The 24509-nt window shown below is 44.1% G+C and overlaps 1 pseudogene across 1 annotated transcript in view; it reads left to right on the top strand.

The window, feature by feature from the left end:
• Positions 1-24509, top strand: part of LOC309548444 (protein phosphatase 1 regulatory subunit 12B-like) — a 92004-nt pseudogene that overhangs the window by 30086 nt on the left and 37409 nt on the right. The window contains exon 3 of the transcript XR_014226160.1: positions 18661-18677. The product of XR_014226160.1 is annotated as a protein phosphatase 1 regulatory subunit 12B-like (transcript). The remainder of the gene's footprint in view (positions 1-18660; positions 18678-24509) is intronic.

The following is a 24509-nucleotide window of genomic DNA, read 5'->3' as shown; positions in this document are numbered from 1 at the left end:
ATAATTGAAGCATAGCGCCTTATAGATATTTCACAGCATGTGCACTTTTTTACACTTTTGCATACTTTTTGTTTAAATATTGTATAGTTTGAACTCTGCAGCTATTTTGAATTAAGATTAGTACTATATGCAGATTTTTATTTTTTTGTCACTTTCTATCTGTTGAATACTGCAATTACTAGAGGATTGCATGGTATTTAGGAATATAGAGTGTAACGCTGGATCATTTCAGATTGTGTCTTTGCAATAAGCAGAGTGAGTGGAGCACTCCAGATCCAAGCAGCAACATATATTGTCACATGGTATATACTGTATATTTGTTTTTTTACATAGGTGTGAGCAGGGGTATTTGTGTTTTTTTTTTTTTTTTTTTGTATGCGGTGTAAACTGGCCTTAAATGTACCAAAGTAAAAAAAAATAAAAATCATTAATTTGGCTGGTGGCAGCAACTTAAGTAATGCTTAAAGTGATCTTAAAAATGCAAAACCCCATTACATAACATGTCTGGGAATTCTTCTGTACAATGATTACAACCGAATACAGCAACACTGACATTTACAAAGGAAAAACTGAATATTTCCTATCAAATACTTACCGTAATTTTCCTTTCCTGATGGACTCCATGGCAGTATATGTATGGGGTAACCCTGCCTCCACTCCTCCCCTATAGGAACCCACTCTGATAAATCTTTGCTCTGAGCCAGAGGCTGCGTTCCATAAATAGCCTACTCATGACTCTGGGTGGGAACTCCTGCTGCCATGGAGTCCCATCAGGAAAGGAAAATTCCGGTAAGTATTTGATGGGAAATTTTCAGTTTTTCTTACAGACTCCATGGCAGCATACGTAATGGGAAATAACTAGCCATACAAACCCGGGTGGGCAATTGTAGAACTAAAGATAAGGGTTTAATTGACACTGTCAGTACTACTACTGACAGGATTTGTAAACCAAAAATTAACAGAAGATAAAGAGGCCGGCTCTACACAATAATGAGCCATTAATGTATTGAGGGAGCACAAGGTCGCCCTACTGTTTACATTGAGAACCACATGCTGCAAAGTCACCCAGGATGTGGGCACACTCCTGGTCAAGTGAGCGGTCACCATCCCCAAAGGAGCCAAGCCCTCGGCTCCTAGCCTGTCGGATGGCCCAGACAATCCATGCCACAATCATCCTAGATGAGGCACGTTTCCCTTTGTCTTTTCCAGAAAAAAAGGACGAAAAGGCGTTCTGAAACCTGAATAGAGCTCTAGCTTATAGATGCAACTTCACAATATCTGAGAGATTCCTAGAACAAAAGGAAGGCACTGCTGAGAGTCAAACTCAGGATTCCCTGTTTACTAGACATGCGCTCTAACCAACTAAGCCACAGGGCGACCTTTCCCACGTCTAAAGGACGCAACTTAGTACCCCAAAGGGTGGCAGAACAATTTCTTGGTTGCCATGAAAGACTGATGTACCCATGGGAATTGAGTCAAACATAGGTAAAAGCACTGCTCGAACTGAAAGAACATTAAGAAAAGTTCTCCATAACCAGTGAATCAACCTCTGAGGCTTTTTATGCGGACGTGATAGCCAGGAGAAAGGTAAATATAACAGAGAGGCCTTTAACGGAGACAGTCCTAGAACACTCAACTCCATTTCCCGAGAGGGGGTTGAGAACAAGAGGGAGATTCCATTTGGAAAACCTCCACTTACTCAAGAGGTCTGGACCTTGTTGCTCCCTTCAAGAATTGAAGGACAGGAAAGATGCCTAGACCTGGAAACACCTGTGAAGGCTGATAAAAGCTGACACTTGTACTCTGAAGCAGCTGATAGAGCCAGATCTAAATCCGGCTGGAGGAAGCCCAGAAAATTTAGAACTTCTAGATCAGTATATGATCTGTCAGCAGCAGACTTTGACCAGATTCTCTATTCAAGAGAAAGAGATTTGACTCTAGGGGAGCAGCCGAGGACCTCCAATCTCAAGAACCAGGCCGTCCGACGTAACCGTGCTGAACATGGATGTAGAAACGCAACCCAGTGACAGAAGGTCTGGCCTGATGAGAAGGAGCACTGGGTTCCGGTAGCTGAACGGTGCTAGCGAAGGGAACCATGGCCTAATTGGCCAATAAGCCATCACTGCCACTACCTCCACAGCTTCTGTTCAGTGTTTTCGTAGAAACCGGAGGATGACCAGGACTTGAAGAAACGCACAGGACCCGCTGCATTTCTAATGATCCGTCAGGCCATCTGCGCCTGAAAAACCTCCACATGTAAAGACCATTCCTTGTTGTTCAACTGGACTCTAGAAAGAAAGTCAGTTAGGATATTTTGGACTCTGGGGAAATAAGCCTCTAAGATGTAGGCTTGATTCTTCTGAGCCAAAGACATAATTGGCATAAGAGAGCAGGCTGTGAGTCCCCCCAGGTCTTTTAACATAGACTGCCGTAGTGCTGACTAGCCTACGAGCACTGACTCCCCTTGCTATATGGTGAAAGGCCTGTAGGGTGCAGAAGGCTGCCCAGAGTTCCAGAATGTTCAATTTTGTGAAATTGACAGCCCCGCCTGCAGTGAACTATCACTGACAGGCAGCAAGCCCCAAACCCATATTGGTGGTATCGAATGTGATTGTGAACCAGAAAATGGGGAAATGGAATAGCAAAATGAGCCAGTTTCTCAATTGCAGCCACCAGGGGACTCACTCGTGACTGAGGTTATGTAGATGACCTGAATTCTGCTTCCTGGCTCCCACTGCTGGAGAAACACCCTCTGGAAGGGCGGCATTTTACGGAGCGGCCACTTGACTATTGGATCTGTGGACACCATAGTGTCGATCATTTTAGACACTGAAAGGTGGGAAGAAGACAGGGCCAGGAGTATTATGTTCCAGAACATCGGGATCCAGAGACAAAGCAATGGTCCCCTTGATTATATCGAACTGAGCCCCGAGGCACACGAGACTGAGTGGGCTCCAGGTGTCTTTTCCAAAATCAGCAGCCAGCTGAATTTTGAGGAGCAGCGGCCTGCTGTCTTGGGACAGTAGGAGAAGAACATCCAAGTAACCATGCAGGCGTATGCTCCTTGCTTTGCTAAAGACCTTAACCAAGAAGATCCTTAAATCACACAGGGTGATATTGAAAGCCCGAATGGTAGACAAGCAAGCTGAAGATGGTCTTGACCTACAGGGAACCGCAGGAACTCGCGAAAGTCTTCTACGATGGGCACAAGAAAGTAAGCATATTTTGGTCAATGCGTGTCCTGAAAAGACCACTTTGACTTTCCAATTGTCTGAAGCTCAAACTCAGTAGCTTCTTGGATACACGAGGTCACACTTTTAGCATACTTCTTCTGAGAGGATAGCTGGCTTCTTTACCAGCTCTTCCTAAAATTCAGACCTGGTCTGTAAAAACGTGTGACCCTCGCACGCTCTGAACTTTGTCCTCTAGACTGTCATCTTCTGGCCTAGCAGGCGCTGGGCACCACTATGCGAATTATGTCAATTGGAGCCTCACTATTGAAACAGACACCAGCTCCGGCTCATGAACTACCAAGCTCTTGAATACAGCGTCCACATTCTCCTAACACGTTTCCATCTTTTTAAACACAAGAGCCCAAGCTGACTTTCAGGCCATTCACTGCATCTTCCAAGGAAGAGCGACATGCTTGCTTGCCTCATTAAGGCCTCAATGACTAGAGAGGCAGCCTTTAGATGCTTCACATCCTGATCTCTGAATGGATAGAGCTTGACCATCTTGCTCAAAAGGGAGTTATATCTCGCTACCTTGCTCCACTCATCCAAAAGGATGTCCTTTATTTCCGTTAGTAATGGAAAATTAGAACGCTCTCTATAGGTGCTTAAAGAACTTCCTCTTGCTTTGCAGGAGACTCTACAGGTTCTACTCGTGTAAATGCCCCCTTCATTGCCTTGACCAAGGGTGTCACAAGGGCAAAGGGACCCCTCTCACTCTGCCTCACTTTCTGAGGTCTTCATTACATGGATGGCTTGATTAGGATGATTTCAGTTCTTCCTGGCCGTCCCTTGTGGGAGAACATGCTGTAACGGCAGTTGGACTTTGTGTGTGGCTTGTACCCCACTCATTAAGGGTTTTCTGCACTATGCGCCTCACCAGAGATTCCATTTGCTGGAAATCACCATCCCCTTTTCCAACCGCCTGGGCTTGGATACCAGAGGGCAAGTCTCTGTGAGCCATACTAAGTCCTGCATCCCCAGCAGGCTCCTTCCTTGGAGCAGCTGAATGGCGGTGGATGTGGTGCCTAAAGGAGGATTTAGAGCTTCTGCTATGAAGGCTGGACCTTGAAGGTGACTAATGACGACTATATCTGGAAGAAGAATGTTGATGTAGTGACCTAATGAGGTCTTGATCATCTTGTGCCATGTATTGTCAATCTGAACCAGAAGGACAAAATGGGGTAGAAAGGAAAAGGGTTAAAACCCCAAAAGGAATGCCCAGGCAAGTGAGAAGAGGAAGGGGTTAAACACACCCTCTCATCCCCCGCTACACAAGGGCTGGCCACCAGGGGGGGCAGTGATGCATCCGTAGTGTGGAAACTTCAGACAGCCAACCTGCACAGGTGGTAGAACCATCAGGATTAGGGATGATCGAACGGTTCAGGTCGACCATCGGTTCGACCCAAACATTGACTGTTCGCGGTTCGGCCGAATTCCGAACTTTTTGCTGAAAAGTTCGGAATTCGGCAACCAGAACCGACCAAAATGCAATGGGACATGAACTGGGCTTTAAAAGCCCGTGATTGGACCAGAACCATCAGTAAAAGCCAATTGAGGGGGCAGGAGAATGCTAGGAATGTGATTGGAGTGACTAGGGGTCCAGAGGCCAATCATTAGTGAATACGCCCCCCCAGTATATAAGATAGCCCCGCCAAATCTCTAGCACTGCAATACAGGGCTGTGGAAGAGAGTGGAAGCAGTTCTGTTACTTCTGCTCTCAAAGTGTCATTTAGCAATTATTAGTGTGAGGAAAGGGATATCTAGTGTAGTTAGGGTACTATTTTCCACTATAGTTAGATTTAATAATCTAGTTTCTGTAGGGAAAGTGTTAAGTGTAAGGTGACCGTAGTGTAGGGTTAACTGACTCTGTCTGCTATGACAGGGTGACAAAACCCTTCCATGTTAGGGTGATCACTATAGAGAAAAGATCATTTCTCTTAGAACACTTATAGAACCGGATAGTGGCTTCGCCCCTGTCACCCTGCTTTTTGTTGCAGGCGTTTATAGGGCTTTTTTGAGGACCTGTTTGGAGTCAGGCATGACATCTGAACTTCTGTGTAGGGGTATATATTCACACGCACACACACGTATGTATATATACACATACACATATATAGGTGTGAAAGTAGCAGAAACCTATGCTTGCGCTAATGAAATAATTAACACCCATATGGCTTCTCTGCTAGAACAGCTATATAGGTGTATGTGTATAAATACATACGTGTGTGTGTGTGTGTGTGTGTGTGTGTGTGTGTGTGTGTGTGTGTGTGTGTGTGTATGTATGTATGTATGTGTGTGTGTATGTGTATATATATATATATATATATATATATATATATATATATATATATATATATATATATATATATACCCCTATACAGAAGTTCAGATGTTATGCCTGCCTCCAAAGACCCCCAAAAAATGCCCCAAAAAAACGCCTGCAACAACACACCTGGGCGTTTTTTTTTTTTTTTGGCGCAGACTTTTTTGGGGGGTCTTTGGAGGCAGGCAAAACATCTGAAATTCTGTATAGGGGTATATATACACACACACACTTATATGTTTTTATACACATACACACATATAGGTGTGAAAGGAGAGAAGCCATATGGGTGTTAATTATTTCATTAGCGCAAGCATAGTGTTCTGCTACTTTCACACCTATATGTGTATATATATATACACGTGTGTGTGTGTGTGTGTGTGTGTGTGTGTGTATATATATATATATATATATATATATATATAATATACCCCTACACAGTGTATACATACATATGTGTGTGTGTGTGTGTGTGTGTATATATACCCCTACACAGAAGTTCTGATGTTATGCCTGCCTCCAAAGACCCCCAAAAAGTGCCCAAAAAAACGCCTGCTACAAAACCGGCAAGGTGTGAAACTAGCGGAGCCATTATCCTGTTCTATTGCAATTCTAATACAAACAAACTTTTTTTTTTCTGGTTCTGGACATGCTACAGAGCTGAAACTTCACAGGTACACTTTTCAAAAGTCCAAAGAAATCTATTTTTTTTTTTTTCAATAATTGTCTCTCTATCAAAAATGACAATTTTTAAAGAACTTTTTTTGTGTGTGATTAATGGTCCCTGGGGCATGACCCAGAACCCTAGGCACTTTTTAGGGGCATTTATTGGGGTTTAGGGCTTCAAAATTGTGTTTTTTGATTCCTGAAGTTCGGGTCCCATTGATTTCAATGGGGTTCTGAAATCCGGGCCGAACTTTCGGGAAGTTTGGGTGTTCTGGTCGAACCGAACTTTTGAAAAGTTCGATCATCCCTAATCAGGATCACACACAGGCAGCATACACAGACAGCACACAGGTATATTACTGCAGAGCATATACCTGTGGTGATTGCACACAGCATTTAGGGAAACTGCTGCAAGCTGCCCACAGAAATCCCAATATCAACAGTACTGACCGCTGATTGAATTTTTCCACTGTAATGATACCACAGCCGCCCACAGCGCACATGCACGGAGTCCTTGGGCAGGAGTAATCCAGGGACACCCGGCCGGATGAGAGAGCAGCGGCTTTGAACGCAAATGCGCTCCAGCCACCATAGGCTGGAAGACACACTAGAGCCAGGGAAGAAAAACAAACACACACAACTGCTGCCATGGAATATGCAAAAATAAATGTATACATCACCGCACATGGCATCCACGGGATGCATCACACGACCATGTCCGGATCCAGAATACGCTGCTGCATGGGCCCAGGGTGTTTATGGCCACCTGCTTATAGCAAGGCTGTTTGACCGTACTGCCACTTTGCCTACCAATGGCCAAGCTTAAGCTCTTCATGGCATGCATCCATCGCCCTTCTCCACCCCGCTAATAGCTGGGGATTACTGGAGACTCCACATGGCACGGAATCCATCGCCCCTCTCCACCCCGCTAATGGCTGTGGACTGCTGGGTACTCCACATGGCACCAAACCCATTGCCCTTCTCCACTTATCTTAACACCAACTTTTTTCCCAGAATTTGTCATAGTTACAGGTTTTCCCACCCTCACCTTTATGATGTGGTGACAACTCTCAAATTGAGGCGCTTTTCAAGCACTTTGGAGCTAAAAGAAAGCTCACGAAAACCTATTCCCATTGAAATCATTGAATTCTTTCACACTGGGGTAGTGCACTGGCGGGGCAGTGAAAAAAATCCTGCAAGCAGCATCTTTGGAGCGCAAAAAAAGGCACCTCCAAAAACACCCCTATCCATTGAAAAACTGGAATAAACTGGAAACACTAGAAAAGCTCTTCAAAAGCGCTCAGTGTTTTACTAGCAGTCTAGAAGCACCTCGGTGTGAAAGAGCTCCTACTGTCTCTGTGACTAGGATTACCAGGAAAAACATAGGGGAGAATCTCCAGAGGAAACAGACAGCAAAAAAATGTTATCCTCACTCTATCCAAGAAGAAAAAAAAACCTTAAAGAATATGAATATATATATATATATAATGTATACAGTGCCTTGCGAAAGTATTCGGCCCCCTTGAACTTTGCGACCTTTTGCCACATTTCAGGCTTCAAACATAAAGATATAAAACTGTAATTTTTTGTGAAGAATCAACAAGTGGGACACAATCATGAAGTGGAACGAAATGTATTGGATATTTCAAACTTTAACAAATAAAAAACTGAAAAATTGGGCGTGCAAAATTATTTAGCCCCCTTAACCCCCGGAGGATTTGGCTGCTAAACGACCAGGAGGTATTTTGCGATTCGGCACTGCGTGACTTTAACGGACAATTGCGCGGTCGTGCAACGCTGTACCTAAACTAATTTGACGTCCTTTTTTTCCCACAAACAGAGCTTTCTTTTGGTGGTATTTGATCACCTGTGCGATTTTTTGAGCATGCGCTATAAACAAAAAAAAGCATCAATTTTGCAAAAATACCAATATTTTTCACATTTTTTATATGAAATTCCCCCCCAAAAAAAATGTAAAAATCAAAATTTTTTAACATTTTCGGCCAATTTGTTTTATGCTACCTATGTAACATTTCTACAGTAATCAGTGCTATACATATGCACTGTTACTGTAAAAATACACTGGTAGTGAAGGGGTTAACTTTATTTGAGAGGGAGGGGCTGTGTGTGTCCCTAGGGGCGTGATTCTTACTGTGATTGGCTGTGGCTTGAGCTGTAGGGACACTGATCAACGGTTCTACATTGTAGAACCGTGTGATCAGTGTTTTTACACCGAGGAGAATGACAGGTGGCTTGTTTACACAAGCCGCCTGACTTTCTCCCTCTCCCCCGACGATCGCCGAGTGACCGGTGGACATCGGGTCCGCCGGTCAGAGGCGCGGGGGGGTCCGTGACAGCGCGGGAGCCTCGCTCCCCAGAGCCTCACAGGCTAGCAACGTAGACCTACGTCGCTCTGCCTGTGAGGGGCTGACTGCCGCAGTAAATATACTGTGAGCAGTCGGCAAGCGGTTAAGTTAATACTTTGTAGCGCCACCTTTTGCTGCGATTACAGCTGAAAGTCACTTGGGGTATGTCTCTATCAGTTTTGCACATCGAGAGACTGACATTTTTGCCCATTCCTCCTTGCAATACAGCTCGAGCTCAGTGAGGTTGGACGGAGAGCGTTTGTCAACAGTAGTTTTCAGTTCTTTCCACAGATTCTCGATTGGATGCAGGTCTGGACTTTGACTTGGCCATTCTAACACCTGGATATGTTTTTTTGTGAACCATTCCATTGTAGATTTTGCTTTATGTTTTGGATCATTGTCTTGTTGGAAGACAAATCTCCGTCCCAGTCTCAGGTCTTTTACAGACTCCATCAGGTTTTCTTCCAGAATGGTCCTGTATTTGGCTCCATCATTCTTCCCATCAATTTTAACCATCTTCCCTGTCCCTGCTGAAGAAAAGCTGGCCCAAACCATGATGCTGCCACCACAATGTTTGACAGTGGGGATGATGTGTTCATGGTGATGAGTTGTGTTGCTTTTTGTAACGCTCCTGCGTTTTTATTGTAAGCTGGATTTGCAGCTGCAGAATCTCCACTCAGTAGTCATGTAGAGATGTGTTGGAACACCAGATCCAACTCTCCAGACTCATCACTGTGGGCCTGTCTGCTTCAGCATACAGATATACACACACTCAATAAGATGTTCCTGGAGTGATAGGATGTATATGATAGTATGGAGGTGATGTGCTGAAGGGACAGGTGTGAGCAGTGACAGTAATGGTAAGCACTTGATAGTAATGTTCAGGAGAGTAGTAGATGGTAATAGGTAGAATGCAGATAGGTTAGTAATCATGTATGGTAACAGGTGGTAAGGACAGCAGATGACAGACAGGATAGACTAACCCAGTGCAAGGATAGATGGTAGTAGACTCAAGAGCTAGCAATCTATGTAACAGTGCAGATGGTAGAATTAGTATGCATAGATAGTAACAGTCCTTAATGTGCAGAAGATGATAGTGTAAGTTAGTTATGGAGGATTCCCCTGTGGGGTACTTATCACTAGTAAGGTTTAGTAAGTAGAGGGGTCCAGTAGTGAGGGAGTGATCCGGTAGCGAGATACGGGATCAGTTGCGAGGTTCCGGTCTGTTCCAAGTAAAGGCAAATAGCTGGAGGTTCCGACAGCAAGACAAGGCTTGTAAGCATGTAGACACACATTGAACGAACAACGTGAGAGAGAACGCCAGCGATTGAAATAGCCGCTCAGCGGCGCTCAGCGATGACGTCACCCGTCTTAAAGGTGTATGCGTTCCACCTAACTAGAAAGGTGGGACGCAATGTTTTGAAAGGAAAAATGGTAAATAAGGGTACCAAAGGTACCAGAATCTTACACTTTTATGCCAAACATAACATTTTGCATTGTTGCCAAAAAGTTTGATTTTGGTTTCATCTGACCAGAGCACCTTCTTCCACATGTTTGGTGTGTCTCCCAGGTGGCTTGTGGCAAACTTTAAACGACACTTTTTATGGATATCTTTAAGAAATGGCTTTCTTCTTGCCACTCTTCCATAAAGGCCAGATTTGTGCAGTATACGACTGATTGTTGTCCTATGGACAGAGTCTCCCACCTCAGCTGTAGATCTCTGCAGTTCATCCAGAGTGATCATGGGCCTCTTGGCTGCATCTCTGATCAGTCTTCTCCTTGTATGAGCTGAAAGTTTAGAGGGACGGCCAAGTCTTAGTAGATTTGCAGTGGTCTGATTCTCCTTCCATTTCAATATTATCGCTTGCACAGTGCTCCTTGGGATGTTTAAAGCTTGGAAAATCTTTTTGTATCCAAATCCAGCTTTAAACTTCTCTACAGCAGTATCTCGGACCTGCCTGGTGTGTTCCTTGTTCTTCATGATGCTCTCTGCGCTTTAAACTGACCTCTGAGACTATCACAGTGCAGGTGCATTTATACAGAGACTTGATTACACACAGGTGGATTCTATTTATCATCATTAGTCATTTAGGTCAACATTGGATCATTCAGAGATCCTCACTGATCTTCTGGAGAGAGTTTGCTGCACTGAAAGTAAAGGGGCTGAATAATTTTGCACGCCCAATTTTTCAGTTTTTTATTTGTTAACATAGTTTGAAATATCCAATAAATTTTGTTCTACTTCATGATTGTGTCCCACTTGTTATTGATTCTTCACAAAAAATTAGTTTTATAGCTTTATGTTTGAAGCCTGAAATGTGGCAAAAGGTCGCAAAGTTCAAGGGGGCCAAATACTTTTGCAAGGCACTGTGTGTGTGTGTGTGTGTATATATTAAAAAAGAATAGCGCGCAAATGCAAAGGAAATTACTACCAAATCTGAAGAGAGTCCATAAATAAAAATGGGGGTTTGGTCCCACCATATGGCCATATCGTGCTCAAGCCCACTACTGCGTCAAAGTACCCCATTATCAGTGGGTCCTACACTATCCATGAAAAAGAGATGAATCCAGCCTTTCTAACCCATGGAGATAATACTCCTTGCTGGGAAAAATGTGCAAATGCACTACAGGGGACTCCTCCTATATCCAATTGATGGTGGACACTGATTGAGTACAGGTGTGTGTGGGGGGTGGGGAGGGCTGCTCAACCTCGATAGTCTGGTCAGACCGAATACATAATAAACAGGCAAAAAATTTGGGGGAGCATACCCATGTATTTCCAAAGCTGCTGCAGCTATGAACCAAAAGACATGTATATTAAAAAAGAATAGCGCGCAAATGCAAAGGAAATTACTACCAAATCTGAAGAGAGTCCATAAATAAAAATGGGGGTTTGGTCCCACCATATGGCCATATCGTGCTCAAGCCCACTACTGCGTCAAAGTACCCCATTATCAGTGGGTCCTACACTATCCATGAAAAAGAGATGAATCCAGCCTTTCTAACCCATGGAGATAATACTCCTTGCTGGGAAAAATGTGCAAATGCAATTTGCAATTTTTTTTTTTCCCCGGCACAAGTACTGCAGCATGTCGTAAAGTTGACATTTTATACAGTAGGCTCTCATTCAGTTTAATAATTTACTTTTAAGGACATTCCCACTGTAGAGACTAACTTGCCAGTGCCTACATTTTGCCACACACTACAAATATTGCTTCCTTGATTGCCCCAGGATATTTGGTCTTAGCAATGCCTTTGCTGTGACTTCAGAACTGAGAATTGACAATGTCAAAGTGGTTAAAAGACAATGGTTTCAAAATTAAAACTCCTCTGAGGCAGTGTCTGCATTTCGGACTGCATAGTATTTTAGAAAGGGATAACTGAAACCTGTAGAAGACAGTTCACAAATGTGTAGCCCTACCCCCGTGGGAGTTGCAAATGTCAGGGTTCCCCACTGCTGCACAGCAAGTCACATAGCATTTCCTTGTATCCAGACACAGAACGGTTAACAGCAAACACACACACACAACATGGGTTGAATTGGATGGACTGATGTGAGGTTGAAAAAGACAAACTGTGTAAGAAAACAGTCCTTGAGCTTTGTTTTTTTGTTAAGGGATACTAACTTGGATGGGGACAGGAATTACGGGATGCCCAACTTGACAGTAACAAAGGACCAGGGACAACTTTCGCCCCATTTACAACTTCCTGCACAACTTCTCTTGAGCCTCTGCACAGCTCCACTTGATTAACTCATTAAAAAAAAAAAAAAAAAAAAAAAAGTCTTGTTCGCTTAGCAACAGCTCCTTACAGGCTAAGAACTCTCAGTCCTTTAGGAAGGTAGTGTGTGAACTGCATCTTGGAGCACCTCCACTCGCTTGTAGGAACTGATCCCAGCTCTACCACTGCATAAAATGTCTGCCCACCTGGCTGCCTCTTCACCAGCCCACCTGTCTGCTTCTTCTTCCCAGTCCACCTGATTGACACTGCACCAGACTGACAGTCTGGGGATCTCCCAGGGCAAGGCTGAAGACTTGAGAATGTCGCTGTCTTCGAGAGACCTGCTACATGTCCCTTGTCTTTCCCTGCACCATGCTGATGTACTCCCACTGTCCTCCCTTGCTCCTGCTGCTTCTCAGGAAAGCCGCCTAAAACTTCTTCTGTGGTAGGATCCTTCCAGGCCAACTACCTGAACCCCAGCCAGAGGTAAAACTTCTCCCTGGTAGGGGACCCTTGTAGTTAGGCTACATTAACTGATATATTTCATGATTTACACACCAAAAAAAGGATGCATTATGACTTTATTATTCTTGTGGGAAGTACATTTCACAGAGATATTGATTGGTGGGTCTAAGGCAGAAGTGGAACCCATGCAAATCCGTGAAATATTGACCTGTGAGGTAAAAAACGTCTTAAAAAAAAAAAAATGTCATAGTAGTGCTCTCTACTGTGGTCAATACTGTGCTTTATTTATGACTTCTATTGAACATTTCGAGTTCGTCTACTAGTTCTGTGTTTCTCCTGAAGTGGGCATCTAACACCATTAGGTAAACACTAGCTGATTTACAAAACAATGTTTGGTTTGTAATAACATGAAAGTTGATGTGGTAGTGACCATTTTGGGCAAAAAGCATTATATATTTCAAGTTTTGACTGCGTTTCGTTGCCTGTCCTTTTTTATACTTCACAAATGAAGGCTTTTAGCACAGTGTGCATTGCCTTAGGATGAGAATTGTGGTTCTTCAACCTCCAGATTGCCTTTTCCCCCGATGACTGGAGGAAGTGTTCCATTTTTATAAGCTATGTCCTATTTCCAAGGGAAGAGCTACTACATATCATCCCTGTGGTACTGGACCCCGACGGATCTCCATCGAATGTACCCTTCCAGTGAGTGTTGAAGATTTGAGGAAGAGGTTGGTTCCCAATTACATATCTGGTTGGGCATTCTGCAGCACTGCCTACTGGCAGCTCACACTGCTATCCAAAGACATGGGAAATCTACCTCTCCCCCCAGTTTATCGGAATGGGAGCAGATACTTAACGAGATAATGGCCATTGAGGCATTGGTTGTGTAGGTCCGCACCACATGGAATTGTTGGAGGGCCTACAGCAATTCAGATGCTTTTGAGCCTTTATCTCCCAGAGATAAGCCTTATTTCTTTTCACTTCTAGCCATGTTTTTAAGTGTTTCTCAGATTGTTTAGTTATCCCTTTTCTCTCTCCCCTTCTCCTTTTTGACTCCCCCCCCCCCCCCCTCATTTTTTTCCTTTCCATCACCCTTTCAATTTTATACACTGCTGCCACTATTGGCTTACCGCTGATTGTCATATAAGCAATGATGTTGGCAACCTATTCTACTCCTTACCCGTTACATCAGTTTTTTTTATGGGTATGGTATGCTGCTCTTATCTGCTTCAGGGTTGTCACCCTGTACATGTTTTTGCTCACCGTTTTTCAATGGTTTGTTTTTATTTATGAAATAAAGTATTGTTGTCTCTGTGCTACCCAGGGATAGTGCAAATGATTAACACAAAAAAACTTATGGTAGCCAGCAGTGACATGAGCTCCAACACCATTGGTAATAATATTCCTTGGAAAAGTGTAGCATAATCAAAATAAACACACAACTGACATGCATTAGACTCCGTTCACACTGGGGCGACCTGTCAGGCGACCTGGTCGCCTGACAGGTCGCAGTAGGTCGCCTGCCATAGAGTAGCTGTGGACCCGTTCTAATAGGAGAGACACAAGTCGCTCCGACTTAGAAAAAGGGTCCGGAGTTTCTTTGGAGCAACCTGCATTGACTTCAGTGATATGAAGTCCGTGCCGGCCGCTCCGAGGTCGCTGTGCGAGGTCGCCCCGGCAAGTAGCGTCGCCCCAGTGTGAACGGGGTCTCAATGTGCAAACCCAACTTCACTGCAAAATGGCGTAATGGCATGTCATTTATTTGCACATGAATTCATATAATTTTAATTGTTATCTCGTGCCTTTTTGTATTGGAATACCTAAAACTTTGAATTAAAAGATCATTTAACCCAAGGCGTTTCTTCAGTCAAAAACTGTAGCTGTTGACTTTTAACTATTAGACACTTGCCTGTCATCACCCACTGGTTTCTTCACTGGGCTTCAGTCCCCAGCGCAGACATATTAACTGTGGGCAGCAGGCTGTGACTGCTTGCAGCTTCATAGCTGGCTGCTCACTGCACCTGCATGAATCTGAATAGTCCTGCAACTTTGTGGGACCTGTGATGTATCCCAGAGGGCTGAGGAGATGGGAGGGGGGGGGGGGGCAGAACTTCCACTTGGATTGCTGCAGCGAGGGAGCGAGTACCTGTGCTTTATCCAACAGTTTCCCATTTGTTGCTTTGAAATGTCAAAAAGATTACACTGTGAAAATGCTCATGATAACCTGGAGATTGTTTAGATTGCTGAATGACTTACTATGTTGTTGTACATGTTAATTATTGGAGTAGGTGCAGTTTGTTTTGTCAATCCGCCTTTTGTAGCAACTAATAATTGTGTCACAGATAGATATGCAGACAAATGACAGTTGACATTAGTATATAAAGAATCAATTTGTGTCCATCGCTTCTTAATACTGATTATCACAGAACCAATTTCCTCCCTGCTTTGTAAATTGGTTTACACTTTTCACATGTGTGTACTAAGTCACTTATTGCTAATTAACAATTAATGTATAAACTTGACTCTTTAATTTCACACTTTGGCATTTTGTATTATATTGTTTCTAATGCGGTGTCCTGGATACATTGCTTATTGTCTGTCTTGTCCAGTACAATCACCACTCTAGGGGGGTCTGTTTTTATACGAGAGAAATCAAACCGGTTCTCCTTTTCTTCTTTTATGTAGTGAATGTTGCAGAAATGTTAATTAACGTGAAACATCACACTCTCAAGCAACATTGACTATTTTTAATCCTTACGCTGCCAGCAATCGTGAATAGCTGAAAGTATATCATATTTCTTCGTATTTAAACTTTAGTTACTTCCTGGTTTCTAGGCCTAGCTAGATGTCATACATCTAAGGTGGGGGGTGCTCAGCTAAGCACACAAGCACACCCCCTACTGCCTGCATGCCTGTTAAAAGGGGTTGTAAACCCTTGTGTTTTTTGGGGTTTTTTTTTTTTTAACAAACAAACTGCCTATACTTACTACTCTGAGCAATCACTTTGCACACAGCAGCCCCGATTTTCTTTTTTTTTTTCTGGGGTGCCCTATCGGCACTCCAGACCCCTCTTCATCGGGTGCCCCCACAGAAAGCCGCTTGCCTTGGGGGCATCCGTGTGGGCCCACTCCCGAGTCCCGCTGTTGTGTCCATTGACACAGACAGCAGGACTCGGCTCTGTCCACCGCTCCCATGTCACTGGATTTGATTGACAGCAGTGGGAGCCTATGCTATCAATCTGTCCAATAGGGAGAGAGACAGTGGCTGGAACCGCTGCTCTCATTCACATCACTGGATCGGATCGGGCCCCTAAGAAAGGGGGGGGAGCTGCAGCACAGGTTTTTCACCTTAATTCATAGAATGCAATAATATAAAAAAAACCTTGAGACTTTACAACCACTTTAAGGGCAGATGGATTCCAGGAAGTAAATGCTACATGAATTATCTGTCCTTGGGGATGACCATGGCCAGAACTGCTAGGGGGTGTTTTTCAAAGTGATTTCTCAGAAAAATAAAGCATGAAGATATGAATGAATGGGTTGGTATGCTTTGAATATTAAAAATAAAAAAGTAGTGTTTTTTGGTGCTTAGATGCAGTGTAGTTGTATTTACCTCTACATCTACCTATGCAAATTATTTTGAATGTGGTAGAAGAGCTGGTATGTTTCCAGAAGAAATTGGGTTTGTGCCTTTAGTTGTATTTTGATAGAAAAGTCAGACACTGGAATTGGTACAGTTTTGGGCAATGCTCATGAACAGTATTTTTAAATAGGTTGAATTTTATTTGTTAGCAAATGTTTTTGTAAAAGTTGGGTTTTGGCTAATACAGTATCTCAAAATGAGTACACCCCTCACATTTTTGTAAATATTTTATTATCTTTTCATGTGACAACACTGAAGAAATGACACTTTGCTACAATGTAAAGTAGTGAGTGTACAGCTTGTTTAACAGTGTAAATTTGCTGTCCCATAAAAAATCAAAATAACTCAACACAGCCATTAATGTCTAAACCGCTGGCAACAAAAGTGAGTACACCCCTAAGTGAATGTCCAAATTGGGCCCAAATTGTCAATATTTTGTGTGGCCACCATTATTTTGCAGCACTGCCTTAACCCTCTTGGGCATGGAGTTCACCAGAGCTTCACAGGTTACCACTAGAGTCCTCTTCTATGCCTCCATGACATCACAGAACTGGTGGATGTTAGAGACCTTGCGCTCCTTCCAGTGGTGTATTTAGCTTTTGTGCTGCCCTAGGCCTGACTAAACTCGTGCACCCCCTAATTTAAATATGACCCACCCTTTCCTGTCAAGGCCATGCCCCTTCCTGTTTAAGACCCGCCCTTCTGTAAACCACACCCCTTCCTCTTTAGGCCCCAACTTTTGTAACCTGCACGGTGAGCCTTAAACTGGTCATATTCTATACAATCTCCTTTTGAGCTACCATCAAATGTATAGTACAAGGGCCTGCCTGATTGGATACAGGGTGAATGTATGTTTAGCTTTGTCCTTTATATTACATGGCTTTGGTAAACCTAAAGGAGAATGTCCAATCTGATTTTCTTTTTTTAGTGTTGGGTCAGCTTTATGTTGATTGTTGGAGAAAGGGAAGAAGGGATGGATGGATGGATGAATGGATGGAAGTAGAGGTGAATGAATGGGAAGATGGACATATTTATGGATAAAGGAATGAATGGAAAGAGGGAAGGGTGGACAGATGTATGAAGGGATGTAATGAGTGTAAGTAGCTGTCACGCACTGGACTGGCTTCTCCCCCCCCCCCCCCCAATGCCGAAGTGGACTTTAGTGAACACCCCTGGACATACCTCTCGCACAGGGACCGTTAGTCCTTGCTGGGGGGCTGCTGCGTCTCTTGGATGTACACACCCGATCACTGTTGGATTGCCTTGCCTGTCTCTTCTGTTGGATGAGAGAGCTGGCTATAGCCGCAGCCATAGTCTGTGTGGGGAAGGCTGCAGGAGTCCTCCCTATAATCTTCTCTAGGATGATGGAGGCAGGGGCGGACTGGCCTACCGAGATATTGGGAAATTTCCCGGTAGGCCGGCAGGTCCCCGTGTGCTAAGGCTGCTAAAACCTGTAAAACCTGCACATGCGCCGCCACCGCTGGAAAAGCCTGTACACGTTCAGCTATTCCCGGGCAGACGGCGTATGCGTAGTGACGGGTTGGCGCCAAGTTGCGCCATTTTTAAATGTAAGGCGCCTCACTAAAAGGTAAGTGAGACTCCTCTGCAGCCCCTGCATCTTCTTGGGAGATGCAGTGCTGCGGGCATGGTACAGGAGATTCTCCTGCACCATGTCCGCAGCCCCTGCATCTCCTGCACCATGTCCGCAGCCCCTGCATCTCCTGCACCGTGTCCGCAGCCCCTGCATCTCCTGTACCATGCCCACACAGCCTATGAATTTGCTTATATATGGTGCAGGGGCTGCGGACATGTTGCAGGAGATGCAGGGGCTGCGGACATGGTGGAGGAGATGCAGGGGCTGTGGACATGGTACAGGAGAATCTCTATAATTTGGACATTTTCGTTTAGGGGTGTACTCACTTTTGTTTCCAGCAGTTTAGCTTTTAATGGCTGTGTGTTGCATTATTTTGAGGGGATAGCAAATTTACACTGTTATACAAGCTGTACTTTACATTGTAGTAAAGTGTCATTTCTTTAGTGTTGTCACATAAAAAGATATAATAAAATATTCACAAAAATGTGAGGGAGTGTACTCACGTTTTGTGAGATACTGTATATTGGATCTTTCTTCTATATACACCATTGGTGTAAGTGAGTGGTAGCCCAGTAGGAAAATGTAACTTCTGCTTTGTATTTTTAAGAGATTCATCTTGCCAGTACTAAAAACTGTTTGTCTTTTTCACAGCATGAACGAATACCAAGGTAAGATAGTTTTGTTCTTTGTTCATTACATCAGTTGAATCATGTCATGTTACTGTGTATGTAAAATATGACTGCAATCGTCAGTGTATACCTATACAAAATTTGTATGGATTGTAAAATCCACTTCTTTGAGCACATCACGTGACACAGAGCAGGCTTAATAATCATGACCACCTGTGTTATGCGTCACCTACAGGTGAATGGACACTAGCAACAATAACAGCAAACCTACCTATATGCCCATACCGCATCCACTCTTATGGCCCATACTGCATCCAATGTGTGAAGAGCGCTGTCCCCTGGTGACTCAGGCCTAGGGTAAAAAAGATGGCAAAACAATGTCTTGGTTAAAATGAAATGCCACCTTCAGCAAAAAGGTTGGAACAGGACAAAAAAAATCACTTTGTCCGTCTGAAGTACCAGAAATGGTTCTCTACAGGAAAGAGCTGCCAGTTCTGACACCCTCCTTGCCGAGATAATAGCAACCAGGAAAACTGCTTTCTTGGTCAAACGCACCAGATGAGTATCCCAGATTGGGTTAAATGGAACCCTCTGCAAGGCTGAAAGCGGAAAATTGTATACTCTCCTTTCCATAATTTTCCTTTTCCGGTGCATCTTCATGGTAGCATACAATGGGTTGTGACTCCTCCCCCACAAACTGATAGGACTGGTTAACTATAAATCAAAGACAGACTCGCCTCACAGCATTCTCTGTAACTCTCACCATTTGGGTGGGAATCTGCATGCTGCCATGAATATGCACCAGGAAAGGAAAATTACGGAAAGGTGAGTATACAATTTTCAGTTTTTCCTGGCGCATCATGGCAGCATTCAATGGGAACTAACTTAACTGCTGTATAGGCACAGTACAACTCTTGCTCCTCTTATTAAAGTAGTGAATGACAGAAGGGTTTTGAACACTACTCTGTTTGAGAGCATTCAATACTTTGCCTCATATGCTGAACATTCCATGAACTTGAGCAGCCTGCTCTTTGAAATGCATCCCCCAAGCTTTCTGGCTGGGGTCTGTTAATTCTATTTCTGTATACAATTTCATCTGCATAGGATAATGTAGTCAGGCAACCCTTGACCTGTGTGTAGTAATTGGATCAGGAGGGGGAAGTGCTCATGTGTGTATAAAAAAGAAGGTTCCTTAACTTGTACAAGCTAAGCTGTCAGCTAGCTTTGTATGGGGGCAGCTAGGATTTGATATCTATGTTTATGACTGTGAGGAAGCCGTATACTGACGGATGACCACAAGTACAGTGTGGTTCCGTTACAACTCTATTTCCAAATTTGGAGTGTAAGGGAAACAATCCGGCCCCTTGCGGTGGCCGCCTGGACCCCAGCAGAATACATTTTGGAGCTGTAGATTTTCTCATGAGGCAACGCTAAAATGCACCATATCTGCCAGGGAGTCCACAAGGGTCCTCTAGGCCTGCGACTGTCTGGCCCTAAATTTCCTCTGGCTCTGATTCCTCAGAAGCCTGTTCCTCTACTTCCACCCATTCTGGCTCTAACACCGCAGAGGCATCGGTAGAAGGGGACCATCGGTTTCTTGCCCTGCGTACCTTTAGTAGCCACTATACAAGATAAATGCAAGGGCTCTGAACCACCTGCTATACCTGGCTCCTCAGGAGAAACCATACCGGCGAGACTCCATCCAGTGTCCTCTAGACCTGACGGCGGTGGCCATAAGACCCTCCTAGCTTTGCTCCCTCCTCGCTTTATTTTAGACCTTGCTGACTAACACCTGAGACCTGTGCCCCTCCAGGCAGTCTCACACCAGCAGGGAAGACAAGGAACAGACAAAAAATATGGCATCCCAGGAAAAGAAAAAATGCACCCCAGCTACCAGTGTCCCTTGCCCACGGGCTGAAAACACACCCTGCACTGTTCACATTCAAGCCTGGCTCCTGCTGCCATATCCCTTATTTAGGAAACCAGATGCAACAACTCCCTGTCCGGTCTGCCATGTGCACGCACCCCCGCATATTCCAGAGCACATGCATGCGTGACCTCCATCCAATATTCCCTTGCTGCAATCTCCTGTAGAGCTGGACGAACATCGGCCGGGGCGGTTCGCGAACGTCAGCCACAAATTTGCTCAAAAGTCCGCGAACCACAAGTTTGCGGCGGGCCCCCAGTGACTTTAATGGGAGGCGAACTTTAAAAACCTTTTAGGTCATGTTTGCAGCCACAAAAGACATACTATCTGTGCACAAATAGTCCCAGCACATGGACAATGTCATAACAGAAGTATTGCAATTGGAAAAGTTGCCCTAAATTTATATATGGTATTTTATGCTTTTAAAAAAATGTTTTTTTCTTTTTTCATAAATCAGCCAGAACTGACAGCAGCCGGTAAATACATGTCTAATACATATAGGGTCCATTCACACATCTGTAAAATGGCTCTGCATCCATTCCACAATTTGGCGGAACCTTTACAGACCCATTGTATTTCATTTCCAGTCTAAAAAATTAGGCATTCACAGGATAAAAGAAGTGTCGGCCATTCCAGGCCCCAAAAATTAGCCCACATGCGTTTACCTGACAGCTAAGAATGTTGTATTCTGTGGCTGAAGGTACATTGGGCATTCACAGGATCCAGAAGAAAGTGTCGGCCAGTATTGGCCCCAAAAATTAGCCCACATGGGTTTACCTGACAGCTAAGAACGTAGTATTCTGTGGCTGACAGTACATTAGGCATTCACTGGATACAGAAGTAAGTGTCGGCCAGTATAAGCCCCAAAAATTAGCCCACATGGGTTTAACTGACAGCTAAGAAAGTTGTATTCTGTGGCTGGAGGTACATTAGGCATTCACAGAAAAAATAATTGTCGGCCCTGAAAGGCCCCAAAAATTTGCCATTGAATGGACATGAAATGCCTTTTATGCCGCTGTATGTAGTGAAGCCAAGGACCAGGAATTGCTCTGGGTGGATGGCGGCCTGGCGGATATTTGTGACCTGGCATGAGGAATTTCAATGAAACATGGTCTACTGGTCACATGTGTTGAATTCCTCAGAGATCCATGCCTCATTCATTTTTATAAATGTGAGGTAGTCTACACTGTCATGAGCTAGGCGAGTGCGCTTATCGGTCACGATCCCCCCTGCTGAGCTGAACGTCCTTTCGGACAGGACACTGGATGGGGGGCAAGCCAACATTTCCATTGCAAATTGTGCAAGCTCTGGCCAGAGGTCAAGCCTGCCCACCCAGTAGTCCAGGGGTTCATCACTCCTCAGAGCATCCACATCAGCAGTTAACCCGATGTAGTCGGACACCTGTGGGTCTAGGCGTTCCCTGATGCTGGATCCGGAGTACAGCGGTCGATGGTTTGGCTGAAAGAAGGATCTCATATCTGAAGTGACCAAGACATTTTCAAACCGCCCTCTTCTTGCAGGCGCTGTTGGATTGCTACCCACAACTGTCTCTCTGTGACTGGAAATTCCTCTGCCAGTGCACGGAAAAGCAGAATACAGCATTTCACGCAGCAAGACCTGGAAGTGCTGCATTCTGACCGCCCTCTGTGATTGTGGTAACATTTCAACCATTTTTTGTTTGTACCGGGGGTCTAAGTACATTGCCACCCAGTACTGGTCCTTGGCCTTTATGCTTTTTATACGGGGGTCCCCCTTAAAAACACTGGAGCATGAAGGCCCCCATTCGCACTAAACTGGAAGCGGTGTAGTGGCCTGCTGGAAGGTGACCCTCCGTCCTAGCCTCAGTGGTACAGGTTTTGCTCAAGAATATCCCTGTATGTATACATCTTTGCCTCAACTCTGACCAAATTCCCAGTCCCAGCTGCTGAAAAACATCCCCACCATGTTTCACTGTGGGGATGGTGTTCTTTGGGTGATGTGATGTGTTGGGCTTGCATCAGACATAACGTTTTCTTTAATGGCCGAAAAGTTAAATTTAAGTCTCATCAGACCAGAGCACCTTCCTCCATACATTTTGGTAGTCTTCCACATGCCTTTTTGCAAACTCAAAACGTGCCATTTTGTTTTTTGCTGAAAGTAATGGCTTTCTTCTGGCCACTCTGCCATATAGCCCAACTCTATGGAGCGTACCTCTTATTGTCGTCCTTTGTACAGATACTCCAGTCTCTGCTGTGGAACTCTGCAGCTCCTCCAGGGTTACCTTAGGTCTCTGTGCTGCCTCTCTGATTAATGCCCTCCTTGCCCGGTCCGTTAGTTTTGGTGGGCGGCCATTTCTTGGCAGGTTTGCTGCTGTGCCATGTTCTTTCCAGTTGGTTATGATAGATTTGATGTCGCTCCTGGGGATCATCAAAGATTTGGATAGTTTTTTAAAACCTAACCCTGACTTGTACTTCTCAACAACATTGTCCCTTACTGTTTGGTGAGTTCCTTGGTCTTAATGGCAGTGTTTTGGTTAGTGATGCCTCTTGCTTAGGTGTTGCAGCCTCTGGGGCCTTTCAAAAAAGGTGTGTGTATATGTAATGACAGATCACGTGACACTTAGATTGCACACAGGTGGACATCATTTCACTAATTATCTGAAGGTAATTGATTGCACCAGTGCTTTATATCGGCTTCATAACAAAGGGGGTACATATGCACATGCCAATTTTCTGTTTTCTATTTCTAGAAAAAATAGTTTTATGTATATATTTTAGACTATTGTGTTCTGATCCATCACGTAAAATTCAGATTAACAAAACATTGAACTTAAGGCTGTAATGTAAGAAAATAGGTAAAAAGTCAAGGGGGTGAATACTTTTGCAAGGCACTGTTTAATGTGTAAAGTTAAAAAAAAGCAGCTGCGGCACCCCCTCATCTCCCCACCTTGTCTCAGTAGTTGGCAGCAGAGAGGGGCAGAGAACTCGCCAGATCCTGCATCTCTCTCTGTGCAGCCATAGCACTACCTCGCCTCCGCTTCCCCAGTCTCAGCATTCAGCACACTCCGGCAGCTGACTCCTGCCCTCCTCAGGTTCTCCTCCAGACCCTGCACTTTCTGGTCCCGTCTCCACCCTACAAGGTAAGGGATGTTCACTGTGGTGTAAGGGGTGGGGGACTCTTGACTACTCAGGGTGGCTTTGGACATCTAGTATTACAGATACAACTGGCCCTTTCAATAATGCTGATGTGGCCCACAATAAAATTGAGTTTGACACCCCTGTATTAGAGGTTGAATCTGGTACATATAATCAGACTTGGAAATCAAAATTTTTATTACCGTAAATGAAAAAAAAAAAAATTAAGGCCTAATACACTGTTTTGCAGATTTTTAGACAGGACTGTAATATATTATGCATAAGACTCTCTTGTCCTAGGCAGGTAGCTTGATGCAAGTTACCTGCGCTTGCTGTCACTAAGACCTTTAGTAGCAGCATGCTTTTTGTATCACCTGTCATGAAGGGGTTAAAAAAAATTAGCCCTTTATAGTACAAAACCAGAAAACAGAAAATCACTACTACAAGGGGTTAATATATAACCTATAATCTCTATCCAGAAGTAAGATATACAGGATATTCTAACTTGGAGTCGCATGAAGGGTGAAGGGGATATGAATCTTTAAAGGAGAAGTACAGCCAAAGCTTGTTTGGCTATACTTTTCCTGTTAATTATAGGCATGCAGTTGTTGGCTGACATCACAGAGCCAGTCCAGGCTACAGCAAGATCACGACAATGAAGTCGTTCAGTGTTTAATCGTTTGGTTCTTAGCCTTAGAGACATCGGGGGACAGATGCTGCATCCACCCAAGTATGAATCTGAAAAAAAATATTTCTCTACACTTCTTGGGTCCCCTGGGTTACCATTAGCAACTGACAGCAGATAAACTGCAATAAAAGTTCTTGGCTCAG

The sequence above is a fragment of the Pelophylax lessonae genome (assembly GCF_965119305.1).
Source record: "Pelophylax lessonae genome assembly, chromosome: 2".
Classification (NCBI taxonomy): domain Eukaryota; kingdom Metazoa; phylum Chordata; class Amphibia; order Anura; family Ranidae; genus Pelophylax; species Pelophylax lessonae.
This window is presented reverse-complemented; position numbering and strand designations above follow the sequence as displayed.